Source organism: Molothrus ater, chromosome 1 (genome assembly GCF_012460135.2).
Source record: "Molothrus ater isolate BHLD 08-10-18 breed brown headed cowbird chromosome 1, BPBGC_Mater_1.1, whole genome shotgun sequence".
Classification (NCBI taxonomy): Eukaryota; Metazoa; Chordata; class Aves; order Passeriformes; family Icteridae; genus Molothrus; species Molothrus ater.
The window spans coordinates 120043529-120065845 of record NC_050478.2 but is presented as its reverse complement, the minus strand read 5'-3'; the positions used below and the strand labels follow the sequence as shown (position 1 = coordinate 120065845).

Here is a 22317-nt window from a genome sequence, read left to right as displayed (position 1 = left end):
AATTATTTATTAGGAATTTTAGAAAATGGTAGTGAGCTTTTAATGCTCATTTTGTTTTACATATTGATGTTGAAGCTTCTTGGTGTATTTTCATAAGAATTAACATAATTGTTCTGGGAATGTGCATGTGGGTCCCATACTTCTTTTACCATAGTTGTTAAGAATTAGGTGCATCAAATGTCTCTAGACTAAATATGATCTTGCAGGAATGGCTAATCATGCCTTGGAAATAATTATTTCTTATTATTTTTAAAAATAAATGTCATATTGCATTTAATCCATGTCATAATTAACATCTGTCTGTGAGCATGCAAATGTTTTCCTTTTCCTGGGCTCCTCTTCTGGACCTTATTTGTACAGAATATTTACATGAGCCATCGGGAAATTGTTGCCCTGTTTGCTCTTATGAGCTCAATATAAAAATCTGTAAGTTGGACTTTGCTCTAAAAGAATGTTACCTGTTTTGAGAGGTTTTCTTTTTTCTTTTATATATATTATTTCTTTTGTATATTGATAGCATGCTGCATTTGTTTTTCATGCTGAGATAAATAACTAAATAGCTAAATAGAGAAAAGGAAAGAAGAAGCCTCCCAGTATTTCACTTAAGAAGGCTATTTCCACTCCAAGCAGGGGCAGGTGATCACAAGCAATAGTACTGTGTGAAGTTATCCTTCCCTTTTGTAACTTTACAGGGCTGCTCCTGATTTACTGCAAATGTAAAGTAAAATGGTTTTGCTCAAATTATCTCTATTAGCTGTGTGTGACCTTAATCAGGAATTAAGCTATCCCATTTTACTTCAGGTCTTCCTGGCCTGGAAGTACTTTTTGAGCAGCTGTAGCTTTTCAGGCAGTCAGTGGTACTTCCAGGATGAAAAAATCTGAAGAAATGCCGGCTGTGCTGTGCACTGTTCAATGATGCTGTTTGCTCTATCGCTGTAGGCATGCAACAAAACTGGTGGTGAAGGCAAAGGCAGCTTGCATGGCATGGGGTTCACCCCAGCACTGTCCACCCACAGCTGCTGCTCCTCAGCTTGACCACTCAGGTGGTAAGATTTGCACAGTTCTTGTTGGAGTGAGCTGAATGAGTTAAGCTGAAAGTTCTTGAGCTGAATGAGTTAAGCTGAAAAGAGTGCCAGAAGTTGCAGTAAGGAAGGCTGCCTGGTACTTCCCAGTATAGGATGTTCCTTGGAGTTTTTTATAACTTTACAAAATGTTAGCCTTTGGGGCTCGGCAGTTGCCGCCAGCTTAATTTTTTTTGCTGCCAAAATAATCTCGCTCTCTGTGAGCATGTGCGGAAAAAGTTGTTTCTCATTGTAGATTTTTAAAAAACCCACAAACAAACGAAACAAAAAAAACCTAGTCTTTTTTTGGAAATGCTCCATCTCCCTCCCTTTGAAAGAGAAACTAGGAGTTGGAGTGTGGGAAGCGCTGGTGAAGGGCACTGGGGAAGAAGAGCCGATTGCAAGTCACAGCTTTGCCTTTGTCAGCACTGCAAAATTCTCAGATCGAAACAAACCTTGAACTTTTTAAAGAAATGACAGATCTCACACGGTGTCTTGGCCATGTGAGAGCTGTGTGGCCTGGAAGAGGAGAGGGAAGCTGGATTTTGTACCCTGGTGCCTGAGAGCCAGAAGCAAACCCATGGGACATTGACACATGCGTGGGAGCCTAGTGTGGTCCTGGCCCCAAAATGCCATCGATTGTGAAGAGGGGAGGCAGATGTGGTGGGAGAGTGACAGTTAATATTGGGGGAATGAAGGGAGAAGAGGGAGTCAAGGGGAGAGTGTACACTGCCAGCCAAGCCTGGAAGTGACTGAGCTGGGAGAGATGAAAATCCTTGGGGAGCAGGGTAAGGAGAGACTTGGCAGGGGTGCTGAAGGTAGGAATGAAGAAGCACCAGGGCTTGAATCAGCGTGGGCCAGAGAATATGGCTCGAGGAAAACAGGCAGAGAAGTTTGTTCTAGAAGGTCCAGAGATCTTGAATATTAAGTAAACACTCTTTGATTTCAGTAGAAGCTCTTTGAGGGTGTTTTCAGTCATCACCTATGGCTAATTTCCATGCAGAGAATGATTTCACATTTGCAACCAATTTGATATTACTTTCCCACAAAAGCTGCATGGTACATCTGAAGATTTCAAACCAACTGCTGGTTTTTTGTAGGTGCTAGTGTGACAATATCTGATGTCACAGTTTCTTATTTCTAGAAGTGGTGAATACAAACATTTTTCCAGTGTGGCAGTATCCAAGTCAAGGATTGTCAAAACTGAGCTTATCTTTGCAAATCTCTTTTGTTTGGCCCATTGTGGGGAAGCCCCTCAATTTAATGGTATTAGGTCACATGATAATGTGCTGGGGTTTTTTTTCCTGCAGGACTCCTGCTCTGTTCCATGCACAGGATGGACTTGCTCTGGGAATGAATCTGGTTGATGCATTGGAGAAGGCTGTTCTCTGGAGTACCCCTGCCTCACTTCCAGCAGAAGTTGGGACGTGCGTGGTGGACAAGGCAGGGGATTGCAGAAGGCAGGAGCCATTCTGGTGCTCTGTGCAGCTGCATGCTGCCCTGGCGAGTGGGACTCCCTTCCTGGCTGTGCTGCAGACTTCCTAGGTGATGCTAGGTAAGCTGCTCAATCATAGCTTTTCTTATGTCTTTGCTCACTGTGTCTTGCTTTCTTGTGGATGACTTGAGATCTTGGGATCTTGCTTGGAAAAGTACTGACCACTGGTGGCTGGGGGTGAGGCAGTGGGGGCTGAGGTTTGGAGGTGCTATATAAAGCACAGGGTAATGCCAAGTGCTGTGAAAAAATCAGGTCTGAGTTACGCCAAACTGGAGACAAAGTTGTCTTCAGAACTGGAGAATCATTTTGACCTTAAAGCTGTCAGTGCTTTAGTTAGGAAGCTAGGAATAACACTGTTATTCTAGGTTAGGAGTAACAGGGTAAGGGTAGGACTAACCATTATGTTGATGGAGCACTCAGCTGCACCATTGAATTCACAAAGAAATCACTTGTTCTGTCTTCCAAAAAAAAGTTTGAGTAGTGTGCAGTAAATCAGGTATAGGACCATACTCCAAATGCCAAGAGTTAAACAGATTATTGTTTGGATTAGTGGTAATTTTGTACGTTTTTGAGCAGCGCAGAGGTGCTGTGGAAATGGTATGACATAACTGCAATGTGTACCATGCCACAAAAGCAAACAAAGGCAAAGTTTAGGTTTTCTGGGACTTAGCTTCTGATATTTCCTCCTATGAGTGCTTGCATCCAGATTAGTTTTAGTGTAGGTATTCGTATCGTGCAAGATGATTTGGGGTGCAAGAAGCACAGCATTTTTTGATGCTGTCAACTCAGATAATAAATGTACATAAAATTAAAATGACATGTAAATTCATCATTCATTGCAGGCACATGACTCTTGTGCCTGGTTATTGTATCAGATACTAAGTAGTGCTTGTAATGCTCACTATCAAAATGACTTGGAGTCTGAATTTCATCTGCATTTCCTCATGCCTGGGGTTTGTATTTTCCCAGTGTGATGTCCATAGCTAGCTGCAATGCTGTTGTAACCAGTAGATAACAGAGAATTTTTTGGCCAAGGCATGGTTAAGCTAAATATTGTTTCAACTTAGCTAACCTGAATGCACAAAAAACATTAAATCAGGTTTTATGAATTAACCAAGAGTGTGTTTTCAGTGCCTAGAAACATAGTGAGTGTGTTTGCCAGATAAGCTATTTCTCTCTATTGCAGGGAAGAGAGAGAGTAAAAAACTATGAAGGTTTTATAATGGCTGAATATTATATTAAATACACAGAGTAAGAATGAACGTTCCCCTTCCAGCCTGCTCACAGGGGATCTACTACATACAGCTCTGTGAAAGGCTGCACTAATGCTTTAGGTGTTGAGCAATATTTCTAAGTGCTGCTTTCTAAGAAAACATGAGGTATTTTTGTTTGACTACTGCTGTGCAGTGTGCAAGTCTTTCTTTAAATCTTTGAAAATAAACAGAAAAAGGCCGTGGGGGTGGCAGGGAAGCAATCTGTATTTTATGAGCAGAAGTTAAAAATGAAATCATTTGCTTTATCTAGAGTATTGAGAGTTATGTTGCAATTAGACTGATGCAATAGCAGCCATTACGAAAGGATCTCAGCACTGGCAGAGCCCGCTGGAGGGAAGCAGGGGACTGGAACAGCAGGGGTGTTGTGGGCCTGCAGGGCAGTGCACTGGCACAGCCACACCAGGGAGATTATCAGCTCATGTGGGACAGGAACGCCAAGGAAAATACAAACTCTGCCATTCCTTCATGTCCCACAAAACGGGAGGGGGGGAGAGAAGGAGGGTGACTTGTTTTTATCAATGTGCCTACTTTATTTCAGTGTCACGTCTAATCCGGTGTGGAAAATGTTTTCTGTTCTGTCAAAGAAAGAAGGAATGGAAATGGCAGCTAATTATGAGCTAATATACTTCAAATGCTGCTAATAAGAGTGGAATTTTACTCAGCTCACTCTGTTTCTACAATAGAAAAGTAAAATTTCTCTTGAGTCAGCTGAAACATCTGTTGAACAAATTGGTTCAATTTCATGAGTCTGTTGCTAATTCTGAAAAGTAGATGGTGTTTTATAAGATCAGTAGAGTCAGGAGGTTAGAGCCCATATTCTTTACTTTTTTTCCTATTATTAAAGTAGGTCATGTCAAAATGTCTTGTTTTTATGAATACAGTAATAATGTGGTTAATGTTTCTAGTATTTCAAGCTTTACCTTTGGTTTAATGAGTTTGCTTCACTGTTTTTAATCAATATTACTAATAGTCTTTAAAGTAGTGGACTTCCAGCTTTGTATCAAGTTCTCGGTAGTAAAGCAGTTGAGCAGGTTTTAAAAAAATCCTCCTCCAGTGCATTTATTTCTCTTCTAATTTCCATTTTTGCCTAGTCTGTTTTACTTACAAAGTTTAAATATTAATAGAGTTTTAGTTGCTCCTATTGCTGTTTTCTCATTTGGACTGATTCTTTGTAGATTTGCAGATGTGGGAAAAATACTGTAGATGACAAAGCAGTTTATGGCTTCACATGCTAGACGCCTAAGAATGTCTTAGAGTCAACAAGCTGACATATGAATAATAAGAGAAGAAAAAAGGGAGACATTAAAAATAGTTTTTCCAAGATTTTGTTCCCACGTGTCAGAAATGTTTTAATTTTATCTCATATACGTGCATGCATCTTAAAGTTCTCAGGTATATATCTTAACAGTATCATCACTGAAAGGGAATCACAAATGTAATGCAGATCAAGTTCAGTTCTGTGTGCTTTACTGTTAAATATTATAAAATCAATGCAAATTCTTCCTATGTACTACTTCCTATGTACTATGTATTACAGCCATAACTGGTTGCAATTCTTTGACATATTTGAAGGGGAAAGCTGGACATTGAATTTAGACAGTGAATATATACTTTCTGTGTGCTACGCATATTACATGCAAAATACAAGATTGGCATTAACCATGTGCATTCAGGGTAATTGTAAGCTATGATATTTTCAGCTTTGTGGTCAGGGTGTCTATTTAGAGTAGCTTATTGTATGAGGGATGTGGATGAAAGTTGATAATACTTTCTAATGTTACTTAAAAAGTAAAGGAAATGATCTGTTGATTACAGCTGGTTTTTAAGCTGTAATATTTCTTAATTATGTAGTAGTTTGTTTGTGTTCTTTAACTTAGAAGATAATGGAAGTACAAATAGGAGGACAGCAGTGTGGGATATCATTGCTTTTGAGGGATTGCTGAGGAGGAATGGAGATGTACAGACAAGTTTTCTGAATGTGCATGTGAGTACTGCCAGTGCAAAAAGCTGCCCCACTGCCGATAAGATGTTGCAAACTCCCCATGTGTTGGTTTTGTCCTTGGTGCAGCTCACTGAGGCTGCAGATGACGTTCATGAAATGAAGTGAGGGGAAAGTTTTGTGGCTGAAATCCTGTGCCAAGTCTTTTTGAAGTTGTTAGCAGCAGCTGTGCTGTAGCTAAAGAAAGGCTTTCTTTGCCTCCATCATAACATCTGCATGGTCTTTAACAGCAGAATTGTTCCACTGTGATGTGTCATTTAGCTAATCTGGGTTGCCTTCATTAAGTCCTTTCTTTTTTCTCCTTATTAGAAATGCTCACATTACTTTGGGAAATAAGTTTTTGAAGATCTGGACTTGAGCATTTCTGTGTAGAAACAGTAGGCTTCACTCAGAAAAAAAGTCAGAAGATGAGTGAAGACTTTGTAGCTCAGTGAGTCTCTTCAGTCTGGGCAGCTCTAGATGGACATCGTGAATTGGATTTTTATGCGTCCTCTCTTGTTTGGAGGTTAGGGGCTGAACATGCGGCCAGTTTTTGTGGAGATGCCACAACTGTGACATCATGGCAGCTAGCATTGGTCTGACAGCTTCCAGAAGTGTGGCTTGCACCCTCTGTGCTGGGGTGTTACCCCCTCTCCCTTGTGCCAGTGCCACTGCAGCCACAGCTCTGGGCTGAGCTGGCTTAGGGAGCCAAACCAGAGGACAGCTCAATGCATTTTTGGTTGAGTCACTTGGCTGGCTCTTGACCTCTTTGAACTTCCTAACAGCAGAGTTGGACAAATGTCTCTGCTGAAGATAACCTGGAAGAGAGGGATGGCAGGACCTGCCTCTTGTAGCTGTAAATTGCTTTCAAAACCATTTCTTGGTTGAGAAGACAACACGGGAAGTGTTTTTAAAAAATGCCTGCTTGACTGTATATTGTGTTTACTTTTAAAGTAGAGAGAAACCAATCAGTCAGGTAAAATTTTAGCTTTAGTGTTTCTTCAAGTTGAAGGTTTTTGCACAAGGACTTTTAAACTGAACTTTTATTTAGTCTTTTTGCAACATGAGACTAAGAGTTCTGTAATTGTTCACTCTGTTAGCACTGTGAAGCTGGAGAGTTCTTAAAGCCTAAAGGATGGGATCTCATGGACTGAAATATGAGGTTGTGGTCTTGGAGACCAAAACAAAGGTGGTGGAAATGCTGCCCCTTCTGTATTTTGAGGATTTTGGCTATCTTGACTGTAAATGTCTTGGATTTAGAGGGATACCTGACTTTCAAACAGTATGTTCCGAACTAAATTTGGAGGAATACACTGTAAATTAAATGGGGGTGTGTGTGGTTTTTTTGGTAAGAATTGCCATTTTTATCATCAGGAATTACTGGACATCCGTTTGTTTTCTGGTTGAACAATAGGATCAGTCTTCCTTCTGTAATCTTGTAGGAAAATGACTGTACTGGAAAAGCAAGAGTGCTGATGGTACGCAGTTGTACTCATTGCAGAAGTTTGGTTTGTGAGTTCCAGTTCACATAAATAAGCAAAATGAGAGAAAAGGACAGGAAACATGCTCCTGCCTATTAGGGTTTTTAAATAATATTTGCAAAATTATCTTCTAGTCAAATTGTGATTTTCTTCAATTTATGCTAGTAAGGCTGTGGTTACTCCTCATACTCACTGTCTGTAAAATTGAACATATACTAGCCACAATGAAGAATGAACACTACCCTGTGCAACATAATAAAGTTTTCATTATTGCTGCTATTACACATTATTTGAAATACTGCATATTGAATGGAAAAGGTTTGGTCAGCCTGCATGTGCAGTTCAGAGTGCAGCCTGCCTGCCAGGGGAGTGTGATGCACCTGCCTCCTCATCTGAGAGTGGCATGACCACGTCAGCAGGGACTGAGTATGCCCTGGTGGCAGCTGGGCATTTCAGTCTCACACATTAGAAACATGTGTTTCCTAATGCCTGAAGAGCACAGCTAGGTCCTAGGAATAGATATGCTTGGCAGCAGTAGTCCAAAATGTGTATTTTATTTACACATTTAAAAATAATTAGCAAAATAAGATCATAAAATCGGTAAAACTGAGCACATTTAATACATTCTGGTTCCAGTGACGTTACTGTGAGGTAAGGGCAAGCAGACCACGACTTGTTTCAAAAACAGGAAGCGCCTACATTTATATAAATTGCATAGTTTCAGCTGTCATAAATGTGGTTTCAATGCAGTTGCAGGAGTAAAGCCCAAAGTAGTTATAACCAGCTTACTTCCTCTTCCAGTCAAAGTGCAAATAGCCATATAATTAACAATCTGTGGCTCATTTCTGTAGCTGGGTTAAGTATTCTGTTTCGCCTGTTCAGTCACTGTATAAACACAGAGGGAACTTGACTTGGTTAAGAACATTTTGAAACACAAATATCCCCAGTCATAACCAGATCTGCAGATTCACAGAAGAGGGTCTTCAGTTGCCCCTCGAGCTTGGCAGCAGCAATGAGACCTGTGAGTGTGGCTGGATCTCTGCCAGGCTCCTTGGAGAAGAGCGAGTCTTGCCAAGTTGGCGTCTTGCCATGGTAAACTGCATGGGGCAGCAAAACCTGCTGCAGAGCTGGTAGACAGTTTTTCTCTTTAGGGACTTCCCTTCTTACATTCCATTACAAATTGGCTTTATTCAAAGTCTTTTATCATTAATTTTTTGAGGACTGATTGCTCAGCTTTTTTGGACAGCTTTTTTCTGAGTTAATTCAGCCATCCTGCCTTTGACTCTACTCATGCACTTAGTGTGACGCAAAAGCATGAATACAAAAGGATAAGAAAGAGTTCCTCTCCTGTTCCCGTGCACTCTCAGGTTGGTTTAAATATGCTTTAGGCTGCTTGGAGAGCCTTTGAAGAGAGCCCTAACTTTTCATCTAGACAAGGCCTGTACACTCTCTGTCTCTGCTGATATAATGCACTTGAGCAGCAAATACCTACTGAAAATTCCCCATGTACTCTACTTGCTGGAGAGGACCATTGAGGAGCCTTTCCAGGGAAAGTTTGCTCACCCATGAGATTTTCTGTAGGGAAGCACTGCAGAAAATGAAGCTGCAACACTGGCTGCATACAGTGATTGAGCATGCCTTTTCTTCATGTGATAGGTAGCACTGCATTTTGCAAAGCCCTGTGAGAAACCTTTAGGCAGAGCTCAGCAACGATTCCTCTGTCCTAAACATAATATAGAACATTCCCCTTCCCTTTCCTAGCTTTCCTCTTCAGCTATCAGATAAATAGTAAAATATCATAAATTCATAGTGACCACCTTTTGTCTTTAGGCCTTAAAAGGACTATTTCATCCTGTTCCAATGTTTTAATTTCTTCAGGAAAAGCTTGCAGACTCATTTTGTTGTAACTGGAACAACCAGAAAAGCTACATCCATGACCAGCACCTTGACTCCTGTTTGAATGGAGTTTGGAAAAGCAGTCTTAGCAGCCCATGCATAGCAAACAAGATATGTACAACAGTGATTGCAAAGGGAACAGAAGTCAGGACAGAGTTGTGCTTTGAGCTCCAAAGTGTTTTAGCTATGATGGACGGACAAGGGAGCACCAAAGAAAGAGAGACCTCCTTTGAGTCTTGTAAAAAGTCCATGGTGGTTATATATATTGAAATGTTTCTTTCATTGGAATTAAAATTTGGAAACTTTTAGGACACAGCAGATTTGTAATATTTTTAATTGTGTAAAGGATTTCTTTTTATTCTTATAGAATATTCCAGTGTTTTTAAGAGAAGAGCATTCAGCTGCCACTCTGAAGAGTATGGCTGCACAGCTTCTGCTGCTGTGTCTGCTTACTCTGTGTCCGTAGGTAATAATTTATCATAACATCAATATAACATTACCTTTAGTCATTCAGAAAAGCCTTATCTTAGGTGCTTGCCAGAGTTACTCATGTGTTTCTTTGCTTAGCGTGACATGGCCATATTTTCCCTCATGGCTTAGTTCCTAGCCGGGCACAGGCGATGAAATGTGCTCACATTGCGCTGTGCTTTATCACTGACTGCAGCGATTGGGCCGAGCTGGGTTGTAAAAGACAGTAGGGCCAGTCAGCTTGTGCAATGAATGGATTGCTCTTATTCCTGGAGGAAGATCGTCCAAACAGTGCTCTCTGGGCCAAGACCAGCCTACAGGAAATTTCCATCTGCTCTGCTTTTTACCAAAGGAGATGGAGAGCAGCTTTGCTGCAGCAAATGCTGCCCAGCTACTGGACTGCACTGGAGGCTTGCCACAATCCACTTTAGAGGGCTGCCTCTGAGGGAGTGGAGGAGCCTCCCTTCTCTTGTGGTCTGGCTTTATTTCCATGGTAATATCTTGATAATATTTCTAGGATGGCGACTTCCGGCATGTGCAGGCTGGTCAGGCTGGTGACTAGCCCAAGGACTAGGAAGTGAAGTCTGTGAGAATTAGCTGGTGGGAGGTTCTGCAGCCAACCACTGAAACAGAATTGCCAACTCCTTGTAGTAGATGACCTCTTTTAATAGAAAACCACATCCTTTAAAACACTTCATTGAAAATGCCCTTATCAACTCCAAACTCCTCTGCCATATAAAAAGCACCTTATTTGCATATGAAGTAATTCAGATTCAAACTTCTAATTGCCATTTGAGAAGTCAAATAATAATATTTGAATGGATTCTGATATTACAGTTTTATATTGCCTTTTAGGAGAATTGCAAGATTAATTTGAGACTGTAACTATTAAACCCAAAAAGAATATGGGAAGATAGAAAGCCCTGTATATACATGAAACAATAATATTAATAAAATTGTATGTGTACTCTTCATTGTCATGCAGTGGTAGTCTATAAAATTTATTATCCTGAGATAATATGCATATCCATTACATGAGAGCACTGAGTACCTTTTTAATCTGTGCATATTATCCAAAGCAAATGCTTCTAACAATTGTCTCCCCACTTGGTTGTATGTTTTTATCATCGTAAGGTTAAATACTAAATTAAGATTTAGATTTATAATTTTTTTAATTTTTCTTTTTTTTTTAGATTCATTGTTTTAAGAATTTTCACACCCAGGAAATCATTAGGCTCTTGTACTAATGAAAATGGTTCAGGTGAAAATGAAACAGTAGAAAAATCATGTACAAATTGGGTGATATCTTTAAGAACTCAGTTTACTATGATTCAATCAGCTGATGGTAGAAGTAACTTGTTACTTTTTTGTATGTGTATTGGATCTCTTAATTCCAATACAGTCAAATGGAAATATATGTGGTTGTAAGGAGTTACTGCAATTGGCCTGGTCTCTAATTGTCCAGCAGAATTGTTGCTCTTAAATAAAAGAAAGAAAAAATTCTGCATCACAGATCCCTTATGTCATTGCTCTGTGAACCTACATAAAATCCTGGTACTTGTAAATTCCCCTGAGCCTCATCAGGTTCCTGAAATGTTTCTGGGTCTGGTATGGATGATCTCTTTGCTGGGGACAGGTTGTTTCTCCTTATCAGGAATGGGGCCCATATGAGTGAACTAACCATATTACCAAGAGCAGTGTTAAATTCTCCAAATTGCTCCAGTCATATAAAGAGTAATATAAATTCATGCTCAGTTGCAAACTTTCTAAAATCACTTTTTGCATTGTAAGAAAATTAGAAGAGATGCACAAACTTACATAAAACATTGAGTGGTTTTATAGCATTTTTGTGCTACTGGATCATCTTGGGCTTTGAGTCAGGTTTCCTGAATTCTCAACTTCACTTCTTCAGTATTTTTATCTCCTGATAAGTTGTTGCTCCAGTTGTTTGAGCTCTGCTCTAGATCAGACTGTTCTGCCAAGGTGAAAAATTTCCCTGTGTTGAGACAGGTTGTAGATAGCTCTAGGTACCTTCAGCCTTCTCTTTTGTGTTCTTAAGAGTCAGTTCTGTTGCCTTGTCTTCGTTTCTCCATTTATACGGGGCTTTTTCCTCTGTTCATTTTGCTGCTGATAAGCTGAGTGGAGTAGGTTTCCTGTAACAGCATCCATCTTGCTTTCCCCTGGGTGAAAGACTATTCACTTGTTCCTGGCCTGGATCATAGGTGATATCAGTCCTGTTAACAGATGTCTGAAGGCTGTGTGTATATGTGCACACAGTTTGTTTATTTTTTGTATTTATGTATTAATATGCATAATAAATATCTTGTTGTATAGAATTTTGTGATAGCTAATGTCTGGCACATGACACCATGTTTGCCAGTTAGATGAACTGCTTTCATTGCTTTAAAATATTGACTTCTGTTTTATTTTGGGTTTTATTTATTTCTCTACAAAAAATGAAATATTTTGAGTAGCTTTTTCTGTTTTCCAAACATCTCATTGACTTAGACTGAGCAGTTTATGGAATATATGACTTCATGTATAGCATTCTGAGGAGATGTGCTTTGCACATATAAAGTCTTAATCTTTGCTGTAAGAGCTGCTAAGTATGGTCTTTGCTGTACCAAAGAAGTGAGATGGTAGACTGGTGTTGCCTCAAAATCTACATCTTGATTTATTTATTTGGAGTAATTTTTTATTCTGTCTCTTAGTAAATGATTTGACTTCATAACTATTAGAATTTTGCATGTGAATGTATTTTATTACCTGCTTGGAAATGCTTAATGCTGTTATTTGATTGATTATTCTCTGGTTTATATTACTTCACTGATCACAGTGGCAAGGGCTGGTTTTATATTCTCTTGTTACATTTATGAAGGGTTTAGCAACTAAAAGTCAAATGTGAAATGGAGCAATGTAACTATTCATGCAAGTGCTGACTTGTGTTTATATTCTTGAAGATTGAACAGACTTGTATAAATGCTAGATTAAAAATAATTTTAAACAGCACAAATCTATCACAATTCATAGATTACAGTAAAATACATATCGGTGGAAAAGTATCTGGTTTTATCTCCTGTTAGAAGTTAAATGGGCCTGTGTGTCTGTTTTTCTTTAAAAACTGTCCAGCAAAATGCGCAAGATGGATTTAAATATTGCGGTAATACTTTTGGATGACCTATTAGTAGAGCCAGCAGTTTAGTTAGGTCTTTCTAAGTTAGCTTTCTGTGAAATAGCAAGAAGGTCAAATATTGTCCTTTATTTTTAACCTCTTTTCCTACAGAAACAAGGCTCATGAGGTCACACTGTGCACTTGTGTAGATGCACACACATCTCTTCAATTTTCCTCATTATCTTTTGATCCTATTGCTGATTTTGATCACATTTTTTGGCACAGTGGAGAGCTCAAAATTCAGATCCATCAGGTTATGTGAAAATAAGTAGCTGAGTATAGGTGGAACCACCTAAAGGTGCCCTGACAGAGGGAAAGGTTGCAGCATGAAATAGTCTTGTTAGTTGTCTGGGAATCCCAGTGATGGGAAAAGAGAGGCTTTAAACAAATGTCCCAGCTGTGGGAAAAACTTCCTTCAAAGCTTTCACCTTTCTAGACACCAAAGTCAACCAACCAGGAGGTATAAATCTGTGGGAGATGAGGCTTAATTAATTCTGTTGTTCATGAAACTGCTTGTTCCCTTGATATTTAATAATAGTAATATCAGTAGCATAAATGTTTCCATGAAGTATTCCATTTTTGCATATTTAGTTCTTAAGGTAAATATATAGGGATATTCTTATGGCAGTGCTAATTTTCAGAAACATTTTTCGTTTTTACTATGAGCATTAATTTAAATGTTTACAAAAAGTCTCCTCTCCCTATTAGTACAGATCGAGCAGTTCTTTCCCCTTACTTCTAAAATGACAGATACTGTGAATACTTTCCAGCTCTGTTTTGCATGTGGTTCTGGATTGCAACTAGCCACAAATGCTGGAGAATTCATGGCTCTATGATTGTGCTCCAAGGGAGTTAACTGGGAAGAACAAGGTCGGTACAGTACGCTTACTGAATATGGAAATAATAATAATTATGAAGCTAACCAACAAGAACTGTATTCTTAATAAAAAGTGTGGGTTTTTTCAGTGTAATCATATGACTATATAATACAAAAATTGCTTTGAGAGTAGGTCAAAGATTACACATAGCAGAGGCTTGTGTGATTGGTTATGAACAAGCGAAAATAGGGTAAACTTTTGACCCGGCAGCAGCCAATGGAGCTGTGTAAAGCACCTACAGATGGCAGGATTTAACGTATAGTCGGACTCTCGCCCTTTCACAGCAATTACGATCATATTACAGCAGGCACCGAGGGGAAGGCGCTCTGCAGCTCTAATACAGGGCGTCTTTGAAAGTTTTGAATATGCAGTTGCGTTTTGTTTTTGTAGGGCCATCAATTAGCTTAGCAAGAAGAATCCCACTTTTGTTGCTCGTGTTTGACTCGATGAGTTCCTGACCAGCGTGCCGAGTCCATTTGGAACAAAAAAATCATTTGAATGGTCTGAATAATTTTGATAATTCGGACTGCAGTAGATTTAGTGCTAAGCTTGAAAGACTCATTGAAAGTTTTTATGCTGTTGTGCTGCTGATGCAGGCTTGAAGGGATGAAAATGTCGTTCCAGAGAGATCTCTGGGAAACAACACTCCCAATCAGCCCCTTGGATTCTTGTGTAGATTTCGGCATCTTCCTGGTTAAGTTTTAAACAAGTTTAAAGTTTGCAAAATTTAAACTTCAAAAACACCAATCAATAAACCGCTTATTTGACAAGACTGTGGCATTTAGATTATTCAGTGTCTTTTGGTTTTGTTGTGCCTATGAAATACATGGAAAATTAGAAGAAGTGAAAGTGTTGTGAATTAGAAACCAATGATTGCCCATTTCCTGTAAATTTTGTCAGTTACAAAATCAGAAGCCCAGTTGCACTTTTGGCACAGACCGATAGTTCTGAAGTTCTGTGAGCATATTTTGTGTAATTCACTGCCTGTCGGATGTTTGTGTATCTTGTGTATGTACGTGTGCAAGCTTCTCCCACAATTGTTCCTCCTATCAGACTTTGACGTATCGGCATTTGGGAAAAGAGTGAGTTATAGAAGGCATGCTTCCTCCTAGCTGGGATCCAGCCACTGTCTCCCTTTCCGTCTCTTTGCCTTGCCTTCTGGTCTGTAATCTGATGCGAGTGCCAGATGTGGGGAGGTGGAGCAGAAGCAATCCAAGCTTTTTAGACCATTTCATGGAGGGGGTTATTTTAATATATTTGTGGTTCACAAAAAATTTTCCTTTGGTTTTTCAGAATGACTTCTACAGAGAGTAGAAATTGCAAACATATGGTAGTAAGCTAAATAAGATACTGGAAAATGCTCTTTGGAGGAAGGGAGAATTTTTAAATACTGATAAAGCGTGGTTGGTTGGATTTGGTTTGGTTTTTGATTTTTTTTTTTTTTAATCATGCTGAAGCTTGCACTGTACATAGACTGCTGGGTGTAATTCCATTTCTTTTTGGAGATGAATTGTGTTCATTTTAGCCATGCCTGTACCTGCAGCAAAGAGCTGCTGCTGCAAGCTTTAAGGCACTTAAACGGCTCAGTGACTGCTACTGCATGAGTTTGATCTGGTCACACAAGATTTCGAAACTTTTCTGGTTGTTAAAATGCAGTGAAATAGAAACTACTCTCCTCAAATGTCAAACAGGGCACACTGTCATAGATTAATTCCTTCTACAGTTTTATAACCCCCCTCATACACAAAAAAGCCCACCACCAAAACAAACTTTAGGTCAGTTAAAAATCCCACTGATGCATTCCCCTTTTTTACAGATGGGCAGCTTTCAGATCACCAGGTTTGAGTTGCATTCAAAATTTTCCTGGATCTGTTATGTCCCAACTCTTCAGAGTGGGCTCACAGCCCCAAGTGCTCCCCTGTGCTCCCTGTGGAGGCTGGGCTGGGGGTGTTAGGGTGGCCTCTGCCAGAGGTAGTGGGTTGGCAGGGTTACCTCACAGACCTCATTAAAACCTCATTGAGTAATCTTAATCTAAAGGCAGTGGCATAATTTTTCAGTGTGAGGTGGTTGTCTGTTGTGTTCATGACTTTAATGAATTAAGACTTCTTTGCTATTGAATATGACAGCTATTCCACCTGAAATATGGGGCAGTTATTGTCAGCTTTCTGTGTCATACGTACCAGCTTCATAGAGGTATTCTGAATTTGTTGTACTTGAGAAATGCAAATGCAAAAACAATTCTGTAGAAAAAGATTATTCTTAATACATGAAGTAGAAAGGAAAATTAATTAAAGAGGTGGGTTTCGTATTTGGGAAAGAAAAGGATTTTGGGAGCCAGGATATCCAGACTCTAGTTTTGTCTAGTTATATTCTTGTTCTTTTTGAAGTCTAAAAAAGTATTGAAACATTATTACTGAAATGGTATTATTGAAATATTATGGGATTATTCCCACAGTTTCGCTGATTAAAATAGAAATCTAATTGAAGGATGTGCTCTTTTCACAGCTATTATGTAAATAACTAGTCTTGTATTCCAGTTCCTGAAATATCCTGAACAATTATAGTTACCTGATGAATACCCTGTATGCTGCTTTAAAATATAAAACCTTTTAACACATCAACCAAACTGGGGGGGTATATTAAACCTGTAACAGTGACCTGTGCTATATAATGGCTGCATATTCTTCTTTTAATTCTGATCATTATTGCTTGCCACAGTATAAGAGAGATACTCATATTTCCTAGTCATTGCTGGAAATAAAATAATTAAAATGACTCTTCTAGGATTGCTTAAAGCTGAGTACGAAGGTTTCCATTATGAGTGGCACAAAAAGTTCTTATCTACCCTTTGGTAAGTAGGTGAAATGCCTGTGTGCAATAAGGGTAAGCTCAGTTTCCTTTTAGTGTTATCTAAATACCTAATTTAGTTTTTCTTTGGATGTGCTCTGAAAGAGTAAGTGACAAAAGCCTGTTTCTTAGACCACACCTTGCATACAGTTTCAAATAAAATGGTGGGCTTTTTCTGCCTCCAGAAGACAACTTTCCAAACCTGCTGGCATCTTTCCTTGTTGTCCTGTATTGAGGCATTGCTCACCTGTCTTGGTACTTACCTGGTTTAATTTGGGCTTGAAATTAGCATGTCAGGAGAGCACCATCACCACCTTACCAGTAATATTTAGGTTTCTGCAAGTGAACTATTGTCACAAGAGTATTTTGGATATTGAGAAGTTTTAAAGTTGTCAATAAACCATTGTATAATTATTACAAATAGAGTAATAGAATATAGTTATAGTATGTAGTATAACACCACTATTTTTTGTGCTGCTCACCAAGCTAAGTGCTGGCTGTGTAATTGGAGGATAAAAGCGGTAATTTGCCCATACAGACCTAGCTAAAAGAACATTTTTTCTTGATACATTTAAGTTGCTAGTGGAAATGCAGACAAAGTTCAGATTCTGATCTATTTTTTTTTCCCCCACAAAAAGTATCAAAATCAAGGTGAAATATTTGTTACAAGAAAGTGTTGAATTTGATACACTAAATTTGTAAATGCATGAGGAACTCCGCAGATCTTCCAAGATTTTCTCCTTCTCCTCGCCTAAGCTGTGAAGATTTCTGGCTTTGCACAATGTCTGTGACATAACAAATACCTTCAAAATCAAAGAAGTAACTGGACACGTTCATTTTCCATAGGACATGGGAGTTAGGTCTATACATGCCTTCAGCAGAAGAGAGGGAGCCAGGGACATGATATTTGTGCCCCTCCTGACAAGTCAATCTCGAGGAGCAGTGGGATCACTGGTAGGGTGCAGATTAGTGAAAGCTGATTGGCACCAAGCACCAACCCTTCCCCATGTTTGTGGACGTGACCACTTAGAGCTAATAAGCTTATAATAATTTCTGCTTAAGCACAGGTGGTGAAAGTAGTGGTGAAAAAAAGGTAAGGAGCTTAAATACGGAGAAGGTACGGGGCAAACTGTGATGGAACACGTGCAGTGTGTGCTAATGGTCCCTCACCTTTTGCACGGAGGCTTGTGTTTATCCCAGTCCTGTTTACACACCAGCTGTAGGGTAGGGGAATCACAGACTCAGCTCCAACAAGAGGCATTGCTTATCTCTCTGCTGCATCAAATATTTTTGCAGTTGGGCATGAACATCAAGACTTTTGAGGGTTTCGTGTAAATCTTGTGCAGGAAATTATTCATGAGGGGCACATTTTGTTCTCTGTCTGAAGGACTCCATTTGCACAAAGGAATTGAAGAATGTATTTTGTTTGGTCTTCTGAATGGTTTTGTATTTTGAAAGCTTAAAAAATTCTCTTCTCTAAACCAGATTGCTTTTCTGATTTGAAAATAGCACATGCCTTCCTGCCTACTTTGCATTTGCTACCTAAATGGAGTAAATTCAGCTTGGAGAGGCTTGGAAAGAAGAGAAGGATTTCAAATGATTCCACTTTAATTAATCCCAGGAAAATTCTGGCAAATCTGTCTTTTCTTAGTGAATGCTGGATGTCTTAAAACTCCATTTCATTCTGCTCACTTAAGTCAGGATACGTTTTTTCCTCTCTATGATGGTAGTTTGATTTGACAGTCACTAGGTTTTGGGTTTACCTCATTTTGGTACATACAGAATAAGGAGTGTGTGTTTTAGTGATTTTTTTTCTTTTTGAAACCTAATTTTTTGTAAAGGAAACATTTCAGTGGTGATGTTAGTTAAATCTAGCTTGAAATGCTGACCTTTTATGAAATAGTGTTTTGCTACCAATTGTTATAAGCCAGTAGTGATAACAGTGGTGATAATTTTTTCCTCCTGTAAAATATAAATCTTTGGTTTGTTTAAACATCTCTGTTATTAGGACAGAGTAAGCTCCCTCTGTGGCAGATTATAGTACCTTCTTTCTTTGGGGAAAAAGAAACAAACACAAGCAATACAAAGAAACAACCCAAGGCTTACTTCTTTGTTATCTTTCTTGGCTAACACGTGAGGACCTTGGGTCCTGCTACTGCTGCACTTCAGAGGGCAGCTGAACAGATAATTTATGCATGTTCTTTGCTTCTAAGTTCTCAGCACTCTGAGACAACATAAGGACTCCATCCTGGAAAGTAAAGAACATTCCAAGCTTACCCCAAGCAAGCACTTGCACATAATCTTTACAGTTAAGGCCATGAATGGAGCCCTGTACTTAATGTTAGGTAAGGCAGTTCAGAGAATTGCAACACTTAAGTATTTAATCCAAAGCATTATTGCAGTGGTGTTAACTAACAAACTGTCTTTCCAGTGCTACATTCTCACAAATGTTCTCATATTTATATATGAGTTTGGAGTTGTTTTCTATGCGAAGCTTTTTTTCATATTTATTTTTTATTTAAGATATTTTTCAGGAGTTAATTATTGACATCAGGGGAAATGCCTTTTTTTTTTTTTAGCAAATGAAAATAAAAAATAATATTTACTGGAATAGTTAATGTGTTTAGTTCTGGTTTACATAGTTTAAGTGCTGGTAGCGTGTTTTCTGGGAAAGTTCCTGGAAATAGAATCAGTCTTTCTAAAATATATTATTTTCTACTGTTCACCTCTCTATATAATTTTTATTGTAGAATTGCTTCAGCTTTCTTCAGGCTTATTCTGATAACTGATATAGTCTCCAAGAAAAATCTCATTGTGGAGGAAGACAGCTTTGTTTTCATCCCTCTTTAGCAGATCCTGACAGCTCTGCCTGTGAATCCAATGCCCTTTCCAGAATGCTTGCATAAGATTATTCTGGAGAATTCCTGTACTATCCTGCTACCACATACCTAGAGTTAGTAATTTTTTTCTCCCTTCTCACCCAGGAATATGGTTAGATTTTCTGTATTTTTACAGAAATAACATCCATCATACCTTCTTGCAGGTTTAATTGAAGTTTAAGAAATTATCTGGACACTTGTAGTATCCCTGTAAGTTGCAATCTTAAGCAAAAAGGCAGAATGCCTGATACTACCCACTTAAATATACCTGGCTTACTAAATGACCTTGAATAGGTAATTTTATGTCTCTCTTCATCCTGAGATCTATAAACTTCTGATAATAAAACATATATACACCTTTGCAAAAGCTCTTTGAAATCTGTGAGTAAAAGGTATCCCATAAGGTCAAAATATGAATTATTTATTGCTACATGACATGCACAGCATGCAGACTGTAAGGTTATGGATATCTTGTCTGTTGATTTTTCCCCTGAGAATAAAAGTCATAGCCTTCATAGCTCTAAAACACCTAAAAAAGTGTTCATTGTATGAAATCTAATATAGTTTTATGTGTATGAGTGTGTGATAATATTGAAACATTGGTTTCTGCAAGGAATTGGTTTCAACTGTTAGTACCCAGGTTTGTCTGAGAGGTGCAAATGTAGTTTTCAAAATAATAAACATTTAAAAAACAAAAAAGAATTAATATGAGACCAAAAAGAATAGTCATAGGTGAGGCAAATATTGGATTTTGGGCTAAGCAAATTAGAGTTTCATGCATCAAAATAATGGTAAAGTTACTACAGGGTAATAGATTACTGCTAGTGCTTGTAGCTATTTGTTTTCTAATTGACATACCAGCAGTGTGCTTTAAAAGAAACTGATTTTTCTTTTAGTATTTTTCTTTTCTTCTTTCCTAGGATTTGTTGTAGGTCCTACTTGGCATCAAAAGAGTTACGTTCTTTGCTTACTGTTTACATTATATATTTTATTAATTTAGGCATATGTTATATGTGTGTGTATGCATAGCTTATCTTGAATATGTATATATAGGTAGAGATGCAAAGCATGCAGAAAGCAAGAATGGGCTTGTTCAAGAACAGGCCTTTACACTTCAATGTGATCATTCTCAACTGTGCTTGGAAATCAGTAGGCAGCTAGCACAGGTTTTGCAGAAGTGCTGTGCATGTTCCTGCTACTTTATAATTTCCTATATGCTACTTTAATAATTTGGTTTCTCTGTAACAGTTTTAGCCTCTGAAAGAGTATAAGGAATGGTCTTCGGTGGAGCATACTTAAATTACCCAGAAATGAGATCTGTGACATTAGCATAAATCTCAAGTGCTTGGCCTTTAATTCAAGTCCAAATATTAGGTCAGATTTGTGTCCAGCTAAATCCAAAAGAGCTTTTAACTCTTTGGGATAGGCACAGACTTTCCAGTGCTGAAAGCAGAGAGTTCTTGCACCGTTTTTAAAACTTCTCTTGGAGATTACAGACTCCTGGATAAGTTTGGTTCTCTACTGCACTTTTGGATAAAGGGCAGTTCTACAGCTGAAGTCATGTCCAGTTGGAAGGACTGGGAAGATGTTACTAGAAATCAGATTGTGATGATGAAGGCAAGCAGTGCTATTCCCAAGTAGGAGCTTTTTCAGAAAATTTTGAAAATATTACTTCTACATATCAATACATTTCATTTAGAAGACTCTACTTTTGGACCATAGTAAAGTGCCTGGTTAAAAGGAGCCATCTGCTTGCAAGTATTTCCCTTTATATTGCCTTCCTTATTGGTTCTCTTCCATTATACTTCAGGCATTGTTTTGCATGGTCTTTGTATTTATTGGGTATTTTCATCTAGCCCTCCTCACAGCTGTAGAATCTGATGTCTTGGCTAGTCTGGTTTTTCTTATCTACCCACCACTCTGATTCTTAACAACACTGAGGTACTGCAGGCTATATATTTATAAAAGTAATTAATCTGATTTACATATAGCACAGATATTAAGTGAGTGTGATGTATTAGAAGTTGCAGGAGTACTGTGTCATGGAAGCTTCCTAAGAACCTGAACCCTAAATGGGAACTTTGTCACTTCTTTCTCCTTACCCAACTCAGTAATCTCCATTGCAAATACAAATGTTAGTGTCAGTGTTATGTACAGGATACTCAGCTCAATGTTTCCATTGCTGGTTTTTCCCCTTGTATTATGTAATATTTCAAATAATAAAATTACATTGAAACCACAGGATATTTTTTTTTAAAAACCACACTTTTGTGGAGAAGAACAGCACTGCAGACAGTAGCTGTATTCTCATATTACCTGGTTTTCTAAAATTGAAAGGCTCTGTTACTTAATTTCCAACACATCATTCTTTGCATCCACTGGGGGCTCTCCACTGTTGCTCCTCTCAAAAAGTGCTCTCACATGTGCCCTTCAGTGCCTACTGTATGTGCATTTATGTAGTACTGGCAGCCAGTGTATTCAGAATTGCATTAAATCCAAAATCTCCAAGCAGCAGGTAATTTAAGAAATTGCATCTCTTGGCTGATAGGGACATGGATTAGCCTTTTTTATTGGTTTCTCTACATTGTTTGTAAAATTTATTTTACTGTAGATATCTTTTCCTCTTGATCTGAAAGGGCTTACATTTCTGGATGGCCATCATTGTACGTTACACCCCCTCCCATGTAAAATTTAGGTGAAAAATGTGGGATTTTTTTTCCAAAAGCCTTTCAAGGGAAAAAAAATCCACAGCAGCCCCCTAACACCTTAACTTTTTTTGAACAGTAACATCAGGAAGCAAATGCAGCGTCACACATGCTTATCAAGAGAATGACACCAGTTTGAGAACAAAGCTCCCTTTAGTGTTAATCATGGCCTCAGTTCACTTA

The 22317-nt window shown here is 38.6% G+C and overlaps 1 protein-coding gene across 5 annotated transcripts in view; it reads left to right on the top strand.

Annotated features, from left to right (window-relative positions):
* The window catches only part of NCOA2 (nuclear receptor coactivator 2), a 188588-nt gene that overhangs the window by 67340 nt on the left and 98931 nt on the right, over positions 1 to 22317 (top strand). For 4 of the 5 annotated variants that reach the window (XM_036398948.2, XM_036398928.1, XM_036398938.2 and 1 more), the window contains exon 3: positions 2372 to 2616. The exons of the other annotated variant lie outside the window; for it this stretch is intronic. The gene's annotated coding sequence lies outside the window, so the exon portion shown is untranslated. The remainder of the gene's footprint in view (positions 1 to 2371; positions 2617 to 22317) is intronic. 5 annotated transcript variants of the gene reach the window in all.